The 20,202-nt window shown below is 51.8% G+C and overlaps 1 protein-coding gene across 2 annotated transcripts in view; it reads right to left on the bottom strand.

Annotated features, from left to right (window-relative positions):
- Positions 1–16,227, bottom strand: part of Cd82 (CD82 molecule) — a 44,498-nt gene extending 28,271 nt beyond the window's left edge. The window contains exons 1-2 of one of the 2 annotated variants that reach the window (XM_038330917.1): positions 16,075–16,198; positions 8,292–8,351 (exon numbers count right to left, since the gene is read on the bottom strand). The gene's annotated coding sequence lies outside the window, so the exon portion shown is untranslated. Of the gene's footprint in view, positions 1–8,291; positions 8,352–16,074 lie in introns of both variants that reach the window. The other variant, XM_038330916.1, reaches the window with a different exon arrangement.
- Positions 16,228–20,202: the final 3,975 nt, after the last annotated feature.

Below are 20,202 nucleotides of genomic sequence, written 5' to 3'. Positions count from 1 at the left end.
TGTTACAAGTTGGTGGAGGCCCTGCTCAACCCTTCCTCACCCCTGTCTACGCCCAGACCCCTTTCATTCTGACCCAGCTCCCGAACAGTGACTCTTGGCTTCCAGTCAGGGAAGGAGTCCAGATCTTCTATTCTTGGTCAGGATGTCCCCTTAATTTGACCACTGAGGCCTATAGAGGTGGCCCTTCTTTCATTTTGTCCTGAAACCTGAGCAATGTGACTGAAGGAGCCTTGATTGAAGGAGAGGCTACCTTAGAAGGATGTTCCAGAATGGGAAAGCACAGACCCTTGAGCCAGCCTAACCACCCAGCCCCGTGCACCAAAAACATGCGCTGAACCACAGCCCCCAACCTCCCCAGTGTGCTGGACTCTGTGACTCCCACACTCAGATGCACTATGCTAGGAATGACCCCAGACACCCCAGTCCAGTCTCCATTTCCCAGTGAAGAAACCGAGGCCCAGAGACAGCACTTCTGGGGAAATGCATGCTGAGGTGTGTGCCAGAGCTGAGGGGCTGGTTAAAGCGGTCAGTGCCCTGGGCAGCTTTATATTTTGATGTATGGAGAGATGCATCCACTTTCATCACATCGGGATGTACAAAGAGAGCTGGGCTTGGCCCGAAGCATCAAGCCCAGGACTCTGCCCTTGGAGGCAAAAACAAATGACCATCTCAATCTAACTGGCGCGCATTTGGAAGACCAGAGAGAAGGTTATAAGTCCCAGGAACACTCAGACTATAGGACAGGCTATTCAGACATCTCAGATCTCAGATTCTAGGGCCTCGTGTCAGGACCTAGGTTCCTACAGACTTCTCAGAAAGCAGTTATCTTTTAAGAATCTCTCCTCTCTGAGGTAGGGAGGAGAACAAAGAAAAATGTAGAGCTCAATAATTTTTTTTAAAAAAGCAGGAAATTGAAAAAAAAGAATATCTCCTCTCCCCAATAAACCAGGTCATAGTGTGGATTTTGAATTGCAAGAGACTAACTATAATCTCATTACTCAGACCTTTGACAAGGAGCTTGCCCACACTGTCTGTAAAGAGGATGGTCACAATGTCCAGAAAGAAGCCAATCCTGACTTACTGACACTCCAGGATGTCTTTGACCAAGTAGCAAAGTATCATCTACTCACGTGAAGAGGGTATTCATGAAGATGTCCCTTGGGACATGGGACAGGCTGGGGTTCCTGCAGATGGGCCCAGAAAGGCTCATGGCCACTAAGTCCTTAGAATGGAGTCTGGCAGAAGGCAGAGTGGGGGACAAAGGGAATGTGCTCACTGCCCAATCCACCATATCCAACCCCCAAACCTAAGCAGGCCCACTGGGGCTCAGGAGGGAGCAGGCAGCACTTGCCCTGATCACACAGAGTTAGTGACCTAGCTCAGGTGGGCCCTCAGGATTCTAACTCTGCAACCCAAGGCCCTGCATATTTTTGATGGGAAGACACTGTCCCCGAAGTCAGGGACGACATGGGTAACTAGCTTGTAAGACCCTAGAGTCTAAGCAGACGGGAGTGGTGTCCAGCATCTTCAAGGTTAAAGGCGTGACACTTCACAGTTCTGCCTGCCTTGCCCCAGCCAGCTGGCCAGAGCTGACACACCTGGCTTGATGAAAACCCAGTATAAGGCTCAGAGGTAAAGGGCTCAGGGGTCCAAAGGCCACTGAAGGGAACCCCAAGTGACTTCCATCTTGAGCTACTGCAGTTCACCAAGATCCCACTATGGGCTAACCTCAATCAGGACACAGAACACAGATGTGTGGAACCCCTTCTTCCCTTCAGGAGTGCACAAGACAAAGAGGCATCAAATAACACACTGTGGCAAAGGCACAGCTGTCCTGCTCCCTCCGAGGGACAGCTGGGTCGTGGGAACAGTTGGTCGCAGTTCTAAGTGCCTGCAGTTATGCTTGACAGAGAAACCTATTCCTCCCACCCCCCACGCCCATGACACAGTAGGCAGACTGTTGTTGCTTCAGGAGCTGATCCAGACGCCCTGGGCTAACCGCCATGCACACGACCAGCAGAAACAGTTTCCCATGGTGAGGAACTGAGAGAACCTAAACAAGGTTATCACTTCTTAATCAGGGACTTTATAGTCCAGGCACCAGACCTAACCTGGGGCAGACAACCTACACTGGACACTGTGAGGTCTGGGGAAGAGACTTGCTCACTTACTCATACGATGGGCACGCTCTAAGCCAGGGCCAGGTCTAAAACAGAGCTTGGGTGTGGGCCCCGAGTGGGTGATTAGGGACAAGGACAGAACTGTAATCAGGGCTCCCACATGGCAGCAGGCAGCAGGTTCTGCCAGCTCCATTGTACCCTCCCCAGGCTGATCTCAGGACAGAGGAGAGGTATGGCTTCAAGGCTGCTTTTTGTAGGCAGCCCTTCCAGAGCCCACCCCACAGCCCTGGTATCTCCACAAGTGTCAGACAGACAGGTTCAAACTCTGCTCACACTCTGCTTCCTTCTGCCCCCTCCCAGTAACTCCTTTCTTCCTCCCTCCCTCCCTCCTTCCCTCCTTCCCTCCCTCCCTTTGTAGATAGGTTCTTATGATCTGAGCCCTACTGTCTTCAAACTCACTCAGCAGCCAGGGATTACCTCGAATTTCTGATCCTCCTGCTTTCGTTTCCTGAGTGCTGGGGTTTCAGGCATGTGCTACCACACCTGGCATCTGTGATGCTCGGGACCGTACCAAAGCTACACACACACTGAGGAGATGCCACCAACTGAGCCACATCCCCAGCTCCTGTGACTTACTTTCCTGGACCTCTGCTTTCGTCCCTGAAAATGACCAGACTTCCTGCTTCGCGTGGCTGCAGGTTTAAGAGCTATTTGGCCTCTTTGGTGGGGACACAGGGTAAGAGAGACCACGTCACATACCGAGGAACACACACTCTTCCCGGGGCAAACACAGAAAGCTGGGGTGGAGGCGGATGTACTCCTCGGACAGGGTCTTGGTGACATCCTGCTCCAAGCAGTGGCCCAGGCTGGGAGAGAGGAAAGGATAGGGACCTCTCACCTGTCTCCCCCTCTGTGGCTTCTGTGCCCCTCCCAGAGTCCTCTGGGCCGCTCTGCCCTCTAGCCTCTGGGACCACCTCTCTAACAACCACAGGGCCTGTGGCACACAGGGTCAATAGCCACTTCCCTCGGAATATAGCTCAGATGCTGGGCTCATCACCCTCTGTAGGGTAGGCACCAGGCTCTAAGGAGGGGGTGGCTCAAGACATCTAGTTCCACAAGGAGCAGCCGGTTGCACTCTCAGGAGGCCGGGATGAGGGCTGTGCTGCCCTGACTCCCCAGCAGGCAGGCGGGGCCCAATGGCACAGCACAGGCAGTCAGCTGTCAAGGCAGGAGAGCAAGCACTCGGGAAGCCACTGCATTCTGAACTTCCCACTGGGACCCCTGTGGGGCTCTTGGGTTCTGTGGAGCGCTCAGAAGCCATGACCAGGGGCCCTGTCAAGGGTGGCTGTATGATTAGCCAGGATGGCTGGGGCACAGATGCTTTGCTCAGGGAAGTATAGAGATCTTAGGGGGAGCCATGATAGAAAACAAAAAAGGTGAGGGGTAAGAAGATGCAAAGGCGTGTGAGGAGGGGAGAGGAGGGGGAGGGAGAATAAGAGGAAAGAAGACAGATATCCAGGTGACAGGACCTCAGGTGCGCTGGTCCCTACAGGTATGCTTGGGGGAGGAGCTCAGAGGGTAAGTATGCAAACCTTAGGTCCTATTGACCCACCAGAAGTCAGACCCCCAGACCCCTAGCAACTCCAGATGCTGAGTTTCTGCTCACCATGTCTTGCAGCCAGGGCCCTGGACTCCAGTGGGGTGTCTACGGGCCTTGTGTCGGCTCCTCTGCTCTCACCCAGGAACTACCAGAAGCTACCTGCCTCCCCAGTCTGTTCCCCTCAATCTAGGCCATATCCCCTCCAGACTCGTGAGTAGTCCCCCGGGCTAGTCTTTATTGCCAGACAGAGTACAAGGGAGCCACACCCAAAATAAGGAGAAAAATGCGGAGCAGGAACATTTTGGGGGAAAGTTAAAACAGTCTTTCCACACAGCTAGGCTGGCCTCAGACTTAGGGCGGTCCTCATGCCTCAGCCTTCCAGGTGCTGCGATTAGAAGCCTCTGCCACTGTGCCTGTCTGCAGAAGGAACTCAGTGTCAGCCAGCAGCAGGGATGCCACAGCAACAGAGAGCCCGTAGACTCTTCCCTCAGACTCCAGAGGGGAAAAGAGGACAGAAACCAGCTGGACCAGCTCTTCCCTTCATTCCTTATGTTCGCAAGCCTCAGTATACCAATATGTGACACCCCTACCACAGTCCCGAAAGTTGATGGGAATCCTGGCTCTTATCTCCTCTCTTATGTCTTGACACTCCTCTCTACCGCTTCCTTTCCTTCTCATGGCCTCTGGGGTGCAGATCCTGAGGGTGGTGGGTCTTGCTGTGGGCCCCTTCGAGGGTGGCCATGTTTCTTCCTGCTGTAGGAGGTAGGACCAGTAAGCTGATGACTAGCACAAATAAGGCTTCCTGAGAACCCCGGCTCCCTGTCTGGAAACTGAGGCCTGGCGGGGGACGGGGGGTCAGGACTGATCCTAGCCAACTCTGGGGCTGGAACTGGCAGTGCCCACATCCAGCTGCAGTGCCAGCACTCACGTTGCCCTTGCCCTTTCCTGGCCCTGGTACCAGGGAAGAACATCCTGCCCTAGAGCAGATGCAGGCTGTGGAGTCACTGGCATTTGAAGAGAGCCTGGACAACCCAGGGGAGGTTAGTGCTTTCCCTGAATGCCTGCACGTCCCTCGTGGGAAGAGCACCCTTTCCTTAAATGATCAGCGATGACTCGAGGTCAAGACCTGAGAGTCACAGGCCTGAAGCCGGCAGCCCCTGGAGCACACAGACCTGAGAGTCACAGGCCTGAAGCTGGCAGTCCCGGAGCACACAGACCCAGACATTCTGAGCCCCAGGCATCTGCCAGGGCCCGGCCCCACATCTGTTCTAACCGTGTGCTCAGGCCTAGCTGTGGAGGCCACTCAGCGAATCAAGCTGGTCAGGCTATTCATGTCACCAGCCACATGAAGCTGGAGGCTGGAAGTTTATACCCCCATGCCTAGCTGGCTGGGCGAAGAAATTCAGCATCAGCCCACGGCAGGGACATCACAGCAACAACAGGTCCCAAGCCTGCAGACTTTCCTCTGCTCAGTCTTCAGGGCCCTAGGGAGGAGGAACAGGAACCAGTCGGACCAGTTGCTTGGTCAGAGGACCAAGTTTTCCTCCAGAGAGGATGGTGGCATAAAAGAAGGAGGACAAGATGGCTGACATTCAGGCAGAGTAGTAGGCCCCACACCCTGATATGTGCAAGTCTGCAAAACACTGTTCTGAAGACATACGGGCTCTAGGAAAAGGAAGGGGCAGAGTGTGTCTAGGATCCCGGCCCCATCTCCATGCCCATCTGGGCTCTTACATGCCAGGACTGCAGGCAGCCCGGACCATCACCTTTCCTCCACATGGGCTCCAGACCTGGTCCTTCATGGGGTCTTGGGTCCCTCACACCAGGGCCCACCAGCTCAGTGCAAAGCACTGGGCTCCCTGGGGCTGAGGAGAGAGGGGTCCAGAATCCTCCCTTCTTCAGGACGCAGTGTGGTGGGGGAAGTCGGGTACCTAATGGGGTTGACAGCCAAGTTCTCCTGAGCTGTGGGACCTGGGCAGCAGCACCCTGCCGCTGTAAGAACAGACCAGGAAACATCCCCTCCCTGACTGATTGCCAGGGAGTGTGAGAAACTCTCCATGGCCAACAGCTGCAAAGCCCAAGGCGTCGTTTTGAGAAAAGAGAAGCGGGCGCCCCAGGAGGGAGTGTGGGATCTGAACGCCAGCCCCACGCCTTTCAGTTGGCAACCTTCCGCTCTCAGCCCTCAGTTTCCTCAGAAGCGGGCATTGGTGACCTCCACCTGGGAGGCTGACCTGGTAAAGAGCTCTCTGCAAACAGCCCCAGGCATGCCTGGCTCGCACCAGATTCACAGGAGCCACAAAGCACCCTCCCTCTCCTGGAGCACATACTGGCTGGGGAGCAGGAGACGTGAACTTAGATCGCCTGTTCCTGGGGAAGCAGGGGAAGCAGAACAAGGCTCCGCCTTAGGAGGCCCTCAGTTCCCAGTGGATCTCCCTGGGTAGGCACAGTGCTAGAGAAGGTATAGAAAGCATGGCAGCTTCCCTACCCACAGGAAGAAGCCAAGGCAGGTGAAGGGTCAAACGTTAATGTAAGCCAGCTTGCCGGAGTCTTGTGCCCTCACACCCAGGGCCTCAGGAGCTCAGTGCAGAGCCTTGGGTTCTCTGGGGCTGAGGAGACAGGGCATGCGCCAGGGCCCCAGTTCTCCTGCAGTAAATGGGGGCTCTGCTATGTGTGGAATTCCCCATTCATACAGCGTCCATATGGGAAAAGGGATGGAGGGCGGTCATCAGCCTCAAAGGGTGAACCTTTGTGGAACAGGACACAAGCCCCACATTCATTCCACTAAGCTGGATTCACTAAGGATTGCCCTGAGGATCTCCTGGGATGGATGGTGTGGTAGAAACATGTTGGTCAGGTGGTAGAGCAATTGCCTAGCATGTGCAAGGCCCTGGGTTCAATCTTCAGTGTGGAAAGGAAGAAAGAAAAGAGAGAAATGCACATACTTGACCCAGCGAACAGCTTCAGCGGGTGAAGGCCTTTGCGGCCAGGCCTGACGACATGAGTTCAGTTCCCAGGAACTCCCAGGTTCCATGTGGTGGAATGGGAGGATGGATTCCCACAAGGCATCCTCTGTCCTCCATACCTGCATCCTCCCCCAGCCTTCAGACACATACTAAAATAGATGATGCGCACTGCCAGGCCATGTCCACCCCAGTGGGACAAAGCTTTCCCAAGCTTCCTACAGACTGGCATGCACACCAGAGTGTGAGAAGCACAGCACCTGTCTCGCCCGCCTCCCACTCCTGAGATGCCCCACGAGTGGCTCATCTCCCAGAGCTCTGGTTCCAGAAGGCTACTAGGAAGAACAAGTCATGGCAGGGACAGGCCATTAAATAGTAAAGCGATCCATGACTAGTTAATGATACCGCAGGCTCCAAGGGAGGAGGGTCCAAAGTCACACAGAAGAGAGACCTGCCTGCCCCTTGGTTTCCTGCCTCCCAAACACAGCAAGCTCCTGTGCCCACACTGCCTTTCCCCTGACCTTGAATTCAGAGACCACCTGGCCCAAAAGCTGCCTTGAGGAATTTTCTACTCATTCTGGGGGCCAGAATGCCTGAGCACAAAATACATCAGAGGCAAGGTGACCACTTCAGCTACATGGGTCATTATGAAATATTCAAACGGGGCAGGTGGATGCTCAGCACAGGGGATGCACCTCCTCTTCCCGGAGCTAGGAGAGGGGCCGTGGGGAGTCATGTGGCAAACTCCTCCTGATGCCACAGTAAACCCAGGCTCAGGCTCACAGGCAGCCACTCAGATGGCACAACCCCAGTCTGGGGGTGTGAACACCACTTTTACGGTTTTTTTAAAAGTCCAAACACCAAATTGTTCACAGTGATTATCTCTGAGTAGTTGTTTCCTTTAAGCATATGATTCTGTGCACTGTAAGTTTTTCCACAAAAATCTCTCTTCAATGATTAGAAAGGTTTTCATTTTTGTTTTCCATTTGGTTCATATGGAAAGAAAGATTCTTTGGTCACTGTTGCTTTGGGACATATATGTGTGCATGTTGAACCTGTGTGTCTGTGTGTTCACATGTATATAGGCACACGCATGGAAGCCGGAAGTTAAAGTCTGCTGTCTTCCTGGCATCCCTCTCCACTTTATTTACTGAGATGGTTTCTCACTGAACCTGGAGCTTCCCAATTCCAGCTAGTCTACCCAGACAGCTTACCCCAGAAATTCCCTGTCTCTGTCTCTAGGGATGAGGTTAGAGGCAGCTGCCACATCTGCTGAGATTTTATATGGGTTCTTAGAGTCCTCACACTTGCAGGGACCACGCTTTACCCACTGAGCCTCCTCCTCAGCCCAGGAGGTTGTTTTGCTTTGGTTTCTAAGTCTATGTAAAGCCACCACTCCTTTTTAATGTTAGAACCATTATTTGGGTCCCCTCAACTCTAAAGCAGCAACACCCAAGTCTAGCCTGGGCTTCTTCAATCTGAACACTAGCAGAACCATAGAGGTCCAAGTCCCCAGCTGATCCTTGGCACTTCAAGCAGCCGTACAAGCTCCCTCACTCCAGTGCAGGGCTGCCTGGCTCAGCTCTCATTTGCCATTGCCATCACACTTACCAGCTTCTGGCTTTATTAGGGTGGGCTCTTCCTGCCAGTAGGCATTTCCGTTTAACCTACCTGCAAACAAAGGGGAGGAAGTGCTGCAGGCAGTCTGGGTGTGACGGTGCACGCCTCTAACCAGAACGCGGCAGACAGAGGCAGGCAGGTCTCTGTTGATTTGAGGCCAATCTGATTTACATAGTTCCAAGACAGCCAGGGCTATGTAAAGAGACCCTGTCTCAACCAACCAACCAACCAACCAACCAACCAATCAATCAACCAATCAATCAATATGGCTAACCCTGGAGTGCCAGTGTCTGAAGACTCCCAGCAGCTCTCTGCTTACAACATATGTGTGCCTTGAGAACAGGGCACCACGCTATACTGTCTCCTGGCAAAGGGCAGGCCTGCTGCTCTACTCTACAGATGATGGGGTAGCAGTTAAACTAGGCCTGGGGATCTTTTGGACAGACTAGAGTAGAACACACATCCTCTTGCCCTAGGCCCCCCCTCCCCACACACACAGGCACAGTCCAGTGGTCAGAAGTAGATGTTCTACATGACAGAACATGAACTGAGGCCTAGACACCCACACGCTCATTATATAACTTCAAAGACATCAATCCTCTCCAATGAGTCCACCGAGTTTCTATGTCCTCTATAAATGGTGATGCCTTGTCCAGCCCCCTGCAGCAGCACACTAATAATCCAGCTCCTGAGACAGAGTCAGAGATCGTTTTCTCCTTATAGATGTGCAACTACTAACTGCTGTTATTAGCAACAAGTGGTGAACATGTACCAAGTGCTGACCACATTTGAAGTTATGTATGTATGTGTGTGGGAACACGCATTCCTCTATGCTTGTTCCACCATGGAGGAGCCTCTATCGAGTAAACACTTCCAGCCTTGTGCACAGCCCTGACCTTCTTCAGTCCCTGCCCCAGATCCAAGGGTAGCTTATCTGATGGACTCTCTGGGAGACACACTCTGCTTGCTAGGCCAGGCTCCCCTGGTGCAGAGCCAGGTTGTCTGTAGAAAGCTGCCATCCTGGTGTTATCTGCTCTTGCCACCTGGTCCTACAGCAGGGTAGGCTCCTGACAAATGCCATCTGCATCCAAACAAGTGACTCTCCTGGTTCCAGAATAGACAGTGTGCAAGCCCATGGTCCAGATCTAAAGCCATTTCCTATCATAGACTTTCACATATGTTAAGCTCACTTAGTCCTCATTCGACTCCCTGGCTCAGAGAGGCAATTAAGCAAGCTGTCCTTGTCGACTGCTGGTGACAAGCTCTGTGAAAAGCACCTAGCTTTCGGTTGGGTCACATCTCTGCTACCTGTGATATTCTCACCCATATCTGGTGTTGCTTGCCCAATCAGGCTGTGGCCCAGGCACTCCCTGGGAGTTGCCTGAGTCTTAACAAGCTGATATGTTCTTCAAACCCACACTCCACCCCTCCTCTAAAAAAGAAGATTGATTAACAACCAAAAACTCAATGTGACTTCAAGTTTACACAATCCATTTTTCTTAATTTTGTTGTGTGTGTGTTCATTTTTTAATTTTAATTTTTATTTTAATTTTTTTTTTTGGTTTTTTGAGACAGAGTTTCTCTGCAGCTTTTTTTAGAGCCTGTCCTGGAACTAGCTCTTGCAGACCAGGCTGGTCTCGAAATCACAGAGATCCGCCTGCCTCTGCCTCCTGAGTGCTGGGATTAAAGGCGTGCACCACCACCGCCCGGCTTCATTTTTTAAAATTGAATATCAAAATAAGTTGAGCTTCTGACATGAGGTTTAGAAAATAAAAAATTTTTAAAAAGCAATAAATGTTTCCAGTATGCATATTTGGATATGGTAATGTACGTATATATTTACTTGGGGTATTTAGTTATTTATTATATGTATGAGTGTTTTGCCTATATGTACGTAAATACACTGTGTGTTTATGTGGCATCCACTGAGGCCAGAAGAGGAAGTCAGATCCCCTTGGAACTGGAGTTGCAGACAGGTGAGAGCCACCATGTGGGTGCTAGGAACTGAACCCAGGTCCCTTGCAAGAGCAGTAAAGTGCTCTTAACTGCTGAGGCAGCTCTCCAGCCCTATTTGGTGGTTTTCTTTTTGTTGTTGTTACATTTATTTATTTGTTAATTCACTCATTCATTCATTCATTCATTCAGTGTGTGTGTGTGTGTGTGTGTGTGTGTGTCTGTAGGCACAAAAGTGGAGGTCAAAGGACAACTACTTTTGGGAGTCAGTTCTCTCCTTCCACCATATGTGGCTTGAACTCAAGTCATCAAACATAGGAGCAAGCTTGCAGGCTGAGCCACCTCTCCATCCTGCTATGCACATTTAAACAGGTGTTTATCTGCACTGGGGCCTTGGTGAGGAATCATGGGGGAGCAGCCCCTACCACTGTGTGCCTACAGAGCCTCCTGGCAGTGACTGAGCTCTGACAATCCCCACCTTCCTCCTGGGCTGGCTCAATGCAGGCGTCAGACCAGCACACAGATGCCCTCTCCCTGGGAAAAGCTCTGCTCTGCCCACAGTGGCCTCACATGTGCCTGGATGACAACAGCCCCCACAGAGCAGCTGCAGGATGACAGCTAACAGTCTGGGAAGGGCTGCAGCTTGTCTGAGGTTTCACAACAGGTCCTAAGGACAAGCTGGAGTATGAAGCCAACTGTCTGGTCTTTAGATTCAAGGCTGCCCTGAGGCTCTGGTCTGCCAGGGACTGGAGCAATGGCCATAGCAGCAGGGTATGGAGACAGCGCCTAGCAGGTGCCGGCACTGTTAGAATTCTTTCACGAGCATTAGCTCTTACGTCTTTGTCAAACACACAGCGAAGTGAGCACCGCTGTCCCTTGTGCCTGCAAAGGATGCCCAGGGTCCCTTGTGAACAGTAATGCAATGTGGATAGCCTGAGAACATCCATGTGCCTTGAGCTATCACTATTGTCACACTGCATCATTAGGAACTAATGGCAACTCCACAAGGCCTGCCCACAAGACAGTTTCCCCCCAAACACACCAGGTCTACAGCTAGGCAGAAGTGAAACCCCTACCTGAGGGATCGCTAATTCTAGCTGCCAAAGTGACTCCGGGCTTGCCTGTGAGGAATTATCTAAATTGGGTTAATTGAGGTGGGAAGAAACACCCTGAGTAGGCAGCACCAACCCATAGGCTGGCGTTTTAGACTGCAGGCAAAGGAGGAAGCTACCTACTTCAGACTGCAGATATAATGTGACCAGTGGCATCAGCCCCTGTTCCCATAGTGTCCTCACCATAGCAGATTGTATCCCTTCAAACTGTGAGCCAAAATACACCCCACTCCACCCCACTTTAAGTTGCTGTTTATCCAGAATTCTGTCATAGCAACAAGAAAACAATGACTGCACAATGGGCAACCTGTGGCTGTCACCTTCACAGGTACTGACACTGACTGGCACTAGGGGTGCAGATGCATGCCCAAGGTTACACCAAACTAGTAAACAACATCAGAGGCAGACATCCTGGGGATGTCTCCAGCCCCCAGCACTCTGTCCACTGTTGCCTCAGCCCTCGGAGCTCAGCCCTTGGAGCACAGGCCCAGACGCTGAGCTAGAGCACATGAGACTCCTAGCTTATCAAGGAGAGCTGGGCTGCGGCCCCAAAGGCACAGACACTGTAGCACAGGTCAAGAAAGCCCAGCACTTCCTAAACTGTTCAGGTGGTCTGTGGATGATGCCTGGCCCGGGCATCCTGGAGCTGCCCCAGCCCGAGTCCCACATGCAGCAGCTCTGTCCGCTGTCAGCTGCTGCCAGGGAGGTGCCTTTGGCCGAGTAAGGGTTCACTAACGGCTGCAGAGGTCCCTCACTAGGCTAAAACTGAGGAAGCTGGCTTTCCCCCTCTCTGTAGAGTAAAGGCCCAGGCTTCACAGGGAAGCGGAAGCCCTGTCAGCAGCCCCCTCTTCCTGGTGCAGTTTCAAGGTCCTGCTTCCTGAAAGTGTGACCCCAAAGGAGTCACCAAGGATCTCACACGGAGCTAAGCCCTACTGACGTTCCCAAAAGACAACCCTCTTATCAGCCGTCATTTCCTGAGTGTTCACTGTGGGCCAAGGTACATAAATGGGCGTAGTCCCTGCCCAGGAGGCTGTCTGTATGCCTCAAACCAGTTGGAAGAAGAACCTAGGAGCACCCGACACTTAGAAATGACTAGTGTCTTGGGACGCCCCATGAATGCATATTGGAGAGGCATAGAAGGCCGAGGAGGAAGGCCTACTGAGAAATGTCCCTGGTGGAGCTGGAATGAACTAGCCAGATGCAGACCCTTACTACAGGTCTCAGCCATTCGGCACCTGCCCTGTGCCTTTTCCCCATACAAGTGTTTGTGGGGTCCTCACACCACTCCACGAAGCCATAAGCACCACTATCATCATTTTCCTGGTTCGGAGACTGAGGCTCAGAAACAGTTTCCGAGCTGAAAAGTGGAGCTCGGGTGTAGTGCTGAGTCACCTGACATGCTATGTGCTCAGCTCTATCAGGCAGAATGGGGGTACAGACCAGGAGGTGGGACGAGCCCTGGTGGAGGGCACTGCTCAGCCCACTGGACTGAGCTTGGGCCTTGTATGTGTGTGCTGCCTGAAAACCAAGTAATGGCTGCCTGGCAGCAGGGCCCGGAAGAGATGCCCAGAGAGGACTTCTCTGTGTTCCCATGTGGACAAACACGAGAGCTAGCCCCTGTTCGCCTCTGTTCTTCTCAGCTGCTTCTGCACATTAGCCCTATGTGTGTACATGTGTCAGTGGCTAACAGGAAGCTCACTGTGGTGCTGGGGGAGTACCAGGAGTGAGTCAGGAGTAAATCAACTGGACAGACCCCAGCTGGACCCTGAGGGCACTGGCTTCAGGGAGGCTCCTCTCAGCAGGACAGCATCAGCAGCTGAGGGGAGGGGAAGGACATATCTAGACCACTAGGCCCTGTTTACCTCTGGGCTTCCCCTTCAGGCTTCTCAGACTCATGCTGGCCCTTTCCTGTGGAGATTAAACAGGTCACCTCCCCAACCCCATCCTGTTCTACAGAGGGGTCCAGGCCAAGCAGCCTGGGTTCTCCACATCTACACCCCTTCCTGACAGCTGCCTCTTGCAAAGCCAAATCCTGACTGTTTGTTGCTACTGATTATATCATGGCTACAACCCAGCTTCCCATAGGGCAAAGGAAGTGGGCATAATGGTTTAGAGAAGAGGCTAAGGGTAAAGACTCAATGCAGGAGAGCCTTCAGGCTCTGGACATTTTAAATCCAAAGCAGTGATCAGGACCTAGGCTGCTGGGTTAGGCAGCAGTGTCTTGGGACACCCCCTTTCCCCAGTGAATGAGAATCAGACCCTACTTGGCCCTCAGATGAAAGAATTGGGTCCCCAAGGTGGAGGGAGTTGCCAGCCAGTGAGAACTTCCTCTTCTAAACTAAGGGGATGCCCCTATGTGTCAAACTTTAGCCCCAGGGAACCAAAAGCCATTCCTTGTGGGAAACTTGTGCCCAAATGGCTGACCTCTCACCCTACCTTCTCGGGGCTGAACAGGGAATTCTGGGTACTTTTCCTACCCACTCTGATCAGATGCCCACTGCTGGTTGGCACAGGCTCCCCAACTCAGCCCAGATCTCACTTCTTCACTCAATAACCTTCATCTTCCCTGTGACTGCCACTCACTCAGTGTAGACACCTTCACGAGCCCCAGCTGGGCCCCACGGGCACGGCAGGGCAGATCTGTATCCCCACGCCCTGCTGCATCACCCTTGACGGGCTGTCTTTTCTCGCCTGTAGCCTCCTTCCACAGAAAGTCCCCTAGCCTTGTTAGATCATCTGCCCCTGCACATCTGGTGCACGCTGTGTCAAGCTTTACATCCCTCCCCTGCTCTCTCGGCCTTCGATAGCTCTTCTTACTGTCTGTGATATAAGCCCAAGCTTTTCTCATTGGCATTCAGAGCCTTCTGGAGTTCATCCCCCACTATCTCTGCGTTGCCCACCCTAATAGCCCCGCTGCAGCTAGACCAGTGTTTCTTGTGCAGTGTTTCATTTGAGGGTCAAATGACCCTTTCACAGGGGTCACCTAAGGCCATCGGAAAACACAAGATATTTACACTATAATTCATAACAGTAGCAAAATTACAGATATGAAGTGGTACTGAAAGTCATGTCATGGTTGGGAGTCACCACTACATGAGGAGCTGTCTTAAAGGGTCGCAGTGTTAAGAAGGGTGAGAATCACTGAGTTGCTCAACAGGCTGGCCTTGCCTTTGAGCATCTTCCTCTGCCGGACACACTCTGCCCGAACTTCCTAGTCCCGAGAACCCCAAAGGCCCTTCTCATCCTTTCTTTGACTATCTTGTGTCTCATTCCCTGATCCAAGTTCCTTCCCAAGGTGAGGACCCAGTGTCGTGCTATTGCTTGGCATTCAAGGCATAAAATGGGAGTGGTGGTGGGAGGGGTCTCTTTCTACCAATGTGACTCCCTCCTCACGGTAGCAAATGCTCATCTAGTGCCACTGAAATGCTGACCCTCAAGGAGCAGGGAGTGTAGGTCCAAGCTTAATCAGGACCGAGGAGTTCAGGCAGAAAGTCCTGACCATGCCTCATCCTCACCCCTAATACTGGCTCTGGCTCTCCAGAGTCTCCTCACAGATTATAACACACACACACACACACACACACACACACACACACACACAACACGTATAGCACCTTCCAGCCTTCTGTGCCCATTCTGCTCCCACAGACCGTATGCTCATCCTGCCCCAAACTGAGCCTCCAGCCACTAGAGCTTCACAACCCCCTGGGACTTGCCCTGGACTGATACTAACTGTGAGGGAACCTCTCCAGGCAGGGGATGGATGAGGGAGTCTCAGAACAGCTCAGGATGAGGTTTATTTCCCAGAAGGAAGGCAACATATCACCTGCCCACTGACATCACACACAGGACTCAGTGAGGTTTCTGGGCCCCCAGTGTCTTGTCAGGCATTGTGCACAGTTTCATTTAGTTTTTTGCTACTACGTTTCCCCCAAAGTCACAGATGAGGAAACTAAAGTTTGAAGGGGGAGTGGAATCCAAGTTGGCTGAGCCCCAAATCCTTCACACAGCCAGGACCCAGGGATCCCCACCACTATCAGGAGTGGAGCCACTTTAGCACAGGTACCTAATCCTGGGCACAGCAGGGAACTCCAGGGCCTGGCTAGATTCTGAGCAGGTTTTGTAGGGTTTCCCCTTTTACTATCTATTCACCCCAAAAGTGCTATCCCTCCACCAGCTCACCTGGAAAAGCCTGGCCGTTTCCAATGTGAGCCGGCTCAGTGGAGCCCTCAGAAGTTGGAAGGAAGGAAAGAATGTTAATTGCTCTGCCTTGGAGTCCTGTCCTGGGACTCAGTAACGCAGGGTGACATAAGTCATTTTTCTCAGTAGCATTTTGCAGCTGAGGTCTACCTATGCAATCTGAATAAGGGTGGTCTCCCGCACCGCAGTGCCTGTCACCTGCTAGCCCTTACCTTCCGGGGTTTTGGTGAGAAAGGGCACTCCGGGAGCACCGGGCTCACTTCAATCAACTTCCTACTTCTGGAATCCGAGTAGCTCAGGGTTGGGGGCAGGGACCGGCCTAGGGCCACAGGGCTGGTGTGTGGCGCAGCTAGAACTAGGGAGTTCGGGACTCGGAGACGAACGATCTTTCTCAGCCACCAACTGCTCTGGTCTGTTACCTGTTGCCAAGCCGGCTGCAAAGGCTGCAGAAGTCCAGACGAAGCTAAGTTTGCTTCCAGTTGTCCCGCCCCACTCCAGGCCCCTCTTACCTGCTGTCTCTGTTCTGGCTATATGCTTAAAGTCCGTCTTCTTGAACTGGCGCCCCAGTCCGCGTCTGACTGCGCAGCTTGGTTCAATCCTTCCACTCTTCCCCGCCACCCCCTCCCGGAGTCAGTCCACAAGCTCAACCGCCTTGTCAGGCCACGCCACGCCCCCGACACCACGCCCTCGACACGCCCCTTATACTGCTTCTTTCGGGGCCTGCGGAAGGTAGCACCAAGCTCCGCCCACCATGGCCTCCTGCTCCAATCAAACGGTCGCACTCCTGGGTTGCCCTTTGCCAACCCTCAGCTCCGCCTCCAGCCCTGCAGTCTGTCTGCTAGCAGCGCTCTTTCCTGTCCACTAATAGCCTCGAGTTGAGGCTCTGCGCGCGGTTTGCTCCGCCTGCTTTGGGCCTCCAGAGGATGAAGCCTGCCCTAGAACCCCAGTCTCTGCATTGTTTTCTGTGCCCTTCCGGACTCTAACAGCCCTGCCTAATGGTCCTTTCCCCTGCAGTCTCCCTCATCCTTCCCAGGTCCCTCCTAAGCCGCTGGCGGTCCTCCTAAACCCTTCGCTCAATCCCTTTCCCCAGCGGTTTACCCCCGGGCCTCCAACTGGGAGGCGACGCCCCATCTCTGCCACTCCCCAAAAGTTCTCTGCTTCGCCCTGATCTTGTTCCCCATGGCAACCCCTGCTCAGGGCTGCAAGCCTCGGGCCCCCACGCTGGCATTCTAGGACTTGGCTTATCCTGACATAACCCGTGAATGGCGTGGGAGCGTTCAGGTTCCAAGACTAGGACTCCATGTGGAGGCTGCCAGGAGGCTGCACTTTTTGAAAATACTAACAGCTACCATTGGTTGAACCCTTGCTGATTAGCCAAGAGCTGTGAAAGCCGTGATCTTTAAGTTCTACAGGTGGACTACTTTCCTTGAGCCCATTTAACAGATGAACAGCCCAAGATTTAGAAAGAAGTCATGGGCTAAGTCTAACAACGTAGTCGCCCTAGCTTGCCTGGATTTTGGCCCTTGAAGAAGTGTCCCAGGCCAGCCAGCCATAGTACAGCAGGTTGATGAGGGCATAGCAGGAGAGGGTTGAAGGCCTGAGTCCTCCATGGCTGTCTTCTCCCTTTAGAAAGTGGGCTGCCAAACATCTCCAGAAGTCTGCACACCCTGCCTTGCATGTCCAGACTGTGGACTAGCCTCAGGCAGGTTACCAGGTTAATGCCCAAAACCCTTAACCTGTGCACTGGCAAAGCTTGCAGCAGCACGCATTGGCATCTCAGAGCAGCCGCTGTGGAGGTTCCTGCTTTGTAGGAACCCAGCACATAAGAACGCTGGATGCCCAGTGGTTGGCAAAAGCTCTGTCCTCACCCCCAGAAGCGCCACCACTGCCTGGGAACTTGTTAGGAGCGTGTTTGGAGTTTGAGACGTCCCAGAACAGAGTGAGAAACTGCAGTGGATTGTTTTCACAAGGTTTCCAGATGATTCTGAGTTAGCTTTGAGTTTGAGAGCCACTACTTAGAATAGATAAACACTTAGGGTCTAAGACTCATAGGACCGAGGTAGACCTGGCAGCTGTGCAACCCAGGGCAACATAAAGTATTTAGAATTTGCCTGTAAGAATCAGAGACTAACATGCCAGGCGGTGGTGGTGCACACCTTTAATCCCAGCACTTGGGAGGCAGAGTCAGGACTAACAGCCACGTATGATGGCTCACACCTATCCCAGTCCTCAGGGGGTAGAGTCAGGAGGATCAGGAGTTTGGGGCCAGCCTTGGCCACACAGCAAGTTTGAGACACTTACATGGGCTGCATGAAATCTTGTCTGGAAACAAAAGAGAAACAAAAGGTAAGTAACAAAATTATTAATGCTAATTCTGAGGGTAGCCCTTTGGAAATAAAAATTTATTTACTTTTGACTTGGTTTTATGAGACAGGGTCTTGTGCAGTCCAGGCTGTCCTCAAATTCTGCTCCTCCTCCAGCTTCCTGAGTGCTGTGCTTAAGGATATGAGACACTGCTCCTGGCTTGGAGATGAGGAGAGATGGTGTTCACTGAGATGTTGACTGAGATTTCTGTTCAGCCTAGTCCCGCAGATGTTCAGTCCTAAAGAAACACACAGAGGTCTACATTAATCATAAACTGGTTGGTCTATTACCTCAGGCTTCTTTTTTTTTTTTTTAAAACAATAAAAAAATGTTTTATTTTTTTTTTTTCCACGTGGCTGACTTCCCATCTTTTTTTTTTTTTTTCCTCATGGTTTATTTTTTTTTTATATTTAAAAATTTCCATCTCCTTCCCTCCTCCTCCCCCCTCCCTCCCCTCCTTCTCCCCTTTCTCTCCCCTCCTTCTCCCCCTTCCCTCCCCTCCCCTCCACCCATACCTCCCCTCCCTCCCTCTCAAGGCCAAGGAGCCATCAGGGTTCCCCACTCTATGCTAAGACCAAGGTCCTCCCAACTCCCCCCAGGTCCAGGAAGGTGATCGACCAAGCTGAGAAGGCTCCCACAGAGCCCGTCCATGAAGAAGAATCAGAGCCCAGAGCCATTGTCCTTTGCTTCTCAGTCAGCCCCCGCTGTTGGCCACACTCAGAGAGACGGGTTTGGTCGCATGATCCATCAGTCCCATTCCAACTGGAGTTGGTGATCTCCCATTAGTTCTGTCCCACCGTCTCCATGAGTGAACGCACCCCTCTCGTTCCTGACTTTCTCCCTCATGTGAGGAGCAGAAGGAGAGAGAACATGAGAAAGAAAGTCAGGACCGTGAGGGAACCTCCAGCTGGCGACAGATGGGGAAGGTGACTGAGCCCCACATTGGAGCACTGGACTGAGCTCCCAAGGTCCCGATGAGGAGCAGAAGGAGCGAGTACCTCAGGCTTCTTATAACTCATAACTTATATTAGCCCATAATTCTTGTCTGCATTAGCCATGTGGCTTGGTACCTTTCATCAGTGAGGCATTCTCATCTTGCTTCCTCTGTGTCTGGGTGACAACTGCAGACTGACTTTTCTCTTTCCAGAATTCCCCTGTTCTCATTGCCCCACCACTACTTCCTGCCTGGCTACTGGCCAATCAGCATTTTATTAAACAAATACAAGAAACAAATTTTTACAGGGTACAACCATTGTCAGAAACCTCTGTCAACAAATGTCACCCAACGTGAGGCAACTGCATCCACATAAAACCTGAGAGAGTTTGGGAAGGAATTCTAGACACAAAAAGAACAGAGTTAAGCATGGCTTCTTGGTAGCATTTTCTCGGGTGTGCTCTTTTTGCTAGAGGCAAACACATTCATTTAAGAGAGGCTTCCTGACTCAGCTTTATCTGCAAAACCTTGCAGCTCTTTTAAGAGGTCCCACCATGAAACACTTAAATGGTGTTGATGAATAGCCGACCGCATGCTTTTTGGTGGTGGCAGGGACCTTGAAGCTTTATAAAGTTGTGGCAATAAACATGGTCCTGGCCAGTACTTCAGCCATGAGGCTAGACCCTCAGAAAGCTAAGAAATGGACTAGATCCAGCCATCAAAGCCACGGCTTTAATCCTAGTCTGCCTAGCAAATTAAAAACTCGTGTGGTCAGAAAAAGAGATATACAATAAAGATAGATTCAAAGACAAAGAAAGTCTCTAAATGGTTTACAGTGCTTTAAAAATATGTGTAAGCTTGGGAGAGAAAAGAAAAAGGATAAAGTCCTTAAAATAAAAAAAGAAAGAAAGAGTAGTCAGGTGTGGTGGCGCACACCTTTAATCCCAACACTTGTGAGGCAGAGGCAGGCAGATCTCTGTGAGCTAAATGACAGCCTGGTCTACAGAGTGAGTTCCAGGAAGCCAAAGATACATAGAGAAACCCTGCCTCAACAAACCAAAAATTAAAAAGAATAAGAAAAATAATAGAGTTTAAAATAAAGCCACATAAAGATGGAAAAATACACAGAGAGTCTGGATACTGTATGTTATTGTGTTGTCTATGAATTGTTTGACTGCTGAAGAAGGAGCAAAAGCTGCTAAAAGACATTTGATTATTAATACTGCTGGATTAATCTAAGATAGGTATTTTGAAAATGCCTTGACTTCAAAATTGGAGTCAAAAGATATGCTACTTTGGAGAAGATGTTTTGTTTTTGTTTCCATAGGAAATGAGAGGC

This window comes from Arvicola amphibius, chromosome 5, assembly GCF_903992535.2.
Source record: "Arvicola amphibius chromosome 5, mArvAmp1.2, whole genome shotgun sequence".
In the NCBI taxonomy this organism is placed as follows: Eukaryota; Metazoa; Chordata; class Mammalia; order Rodentia; family Cricetidae; genus Arvicola; species Arvicola amphibius.
Note: the sequence above shows the minus strand (reverse complement) of the source record. Positions and strands in the feature narration are given on the sequence as shown.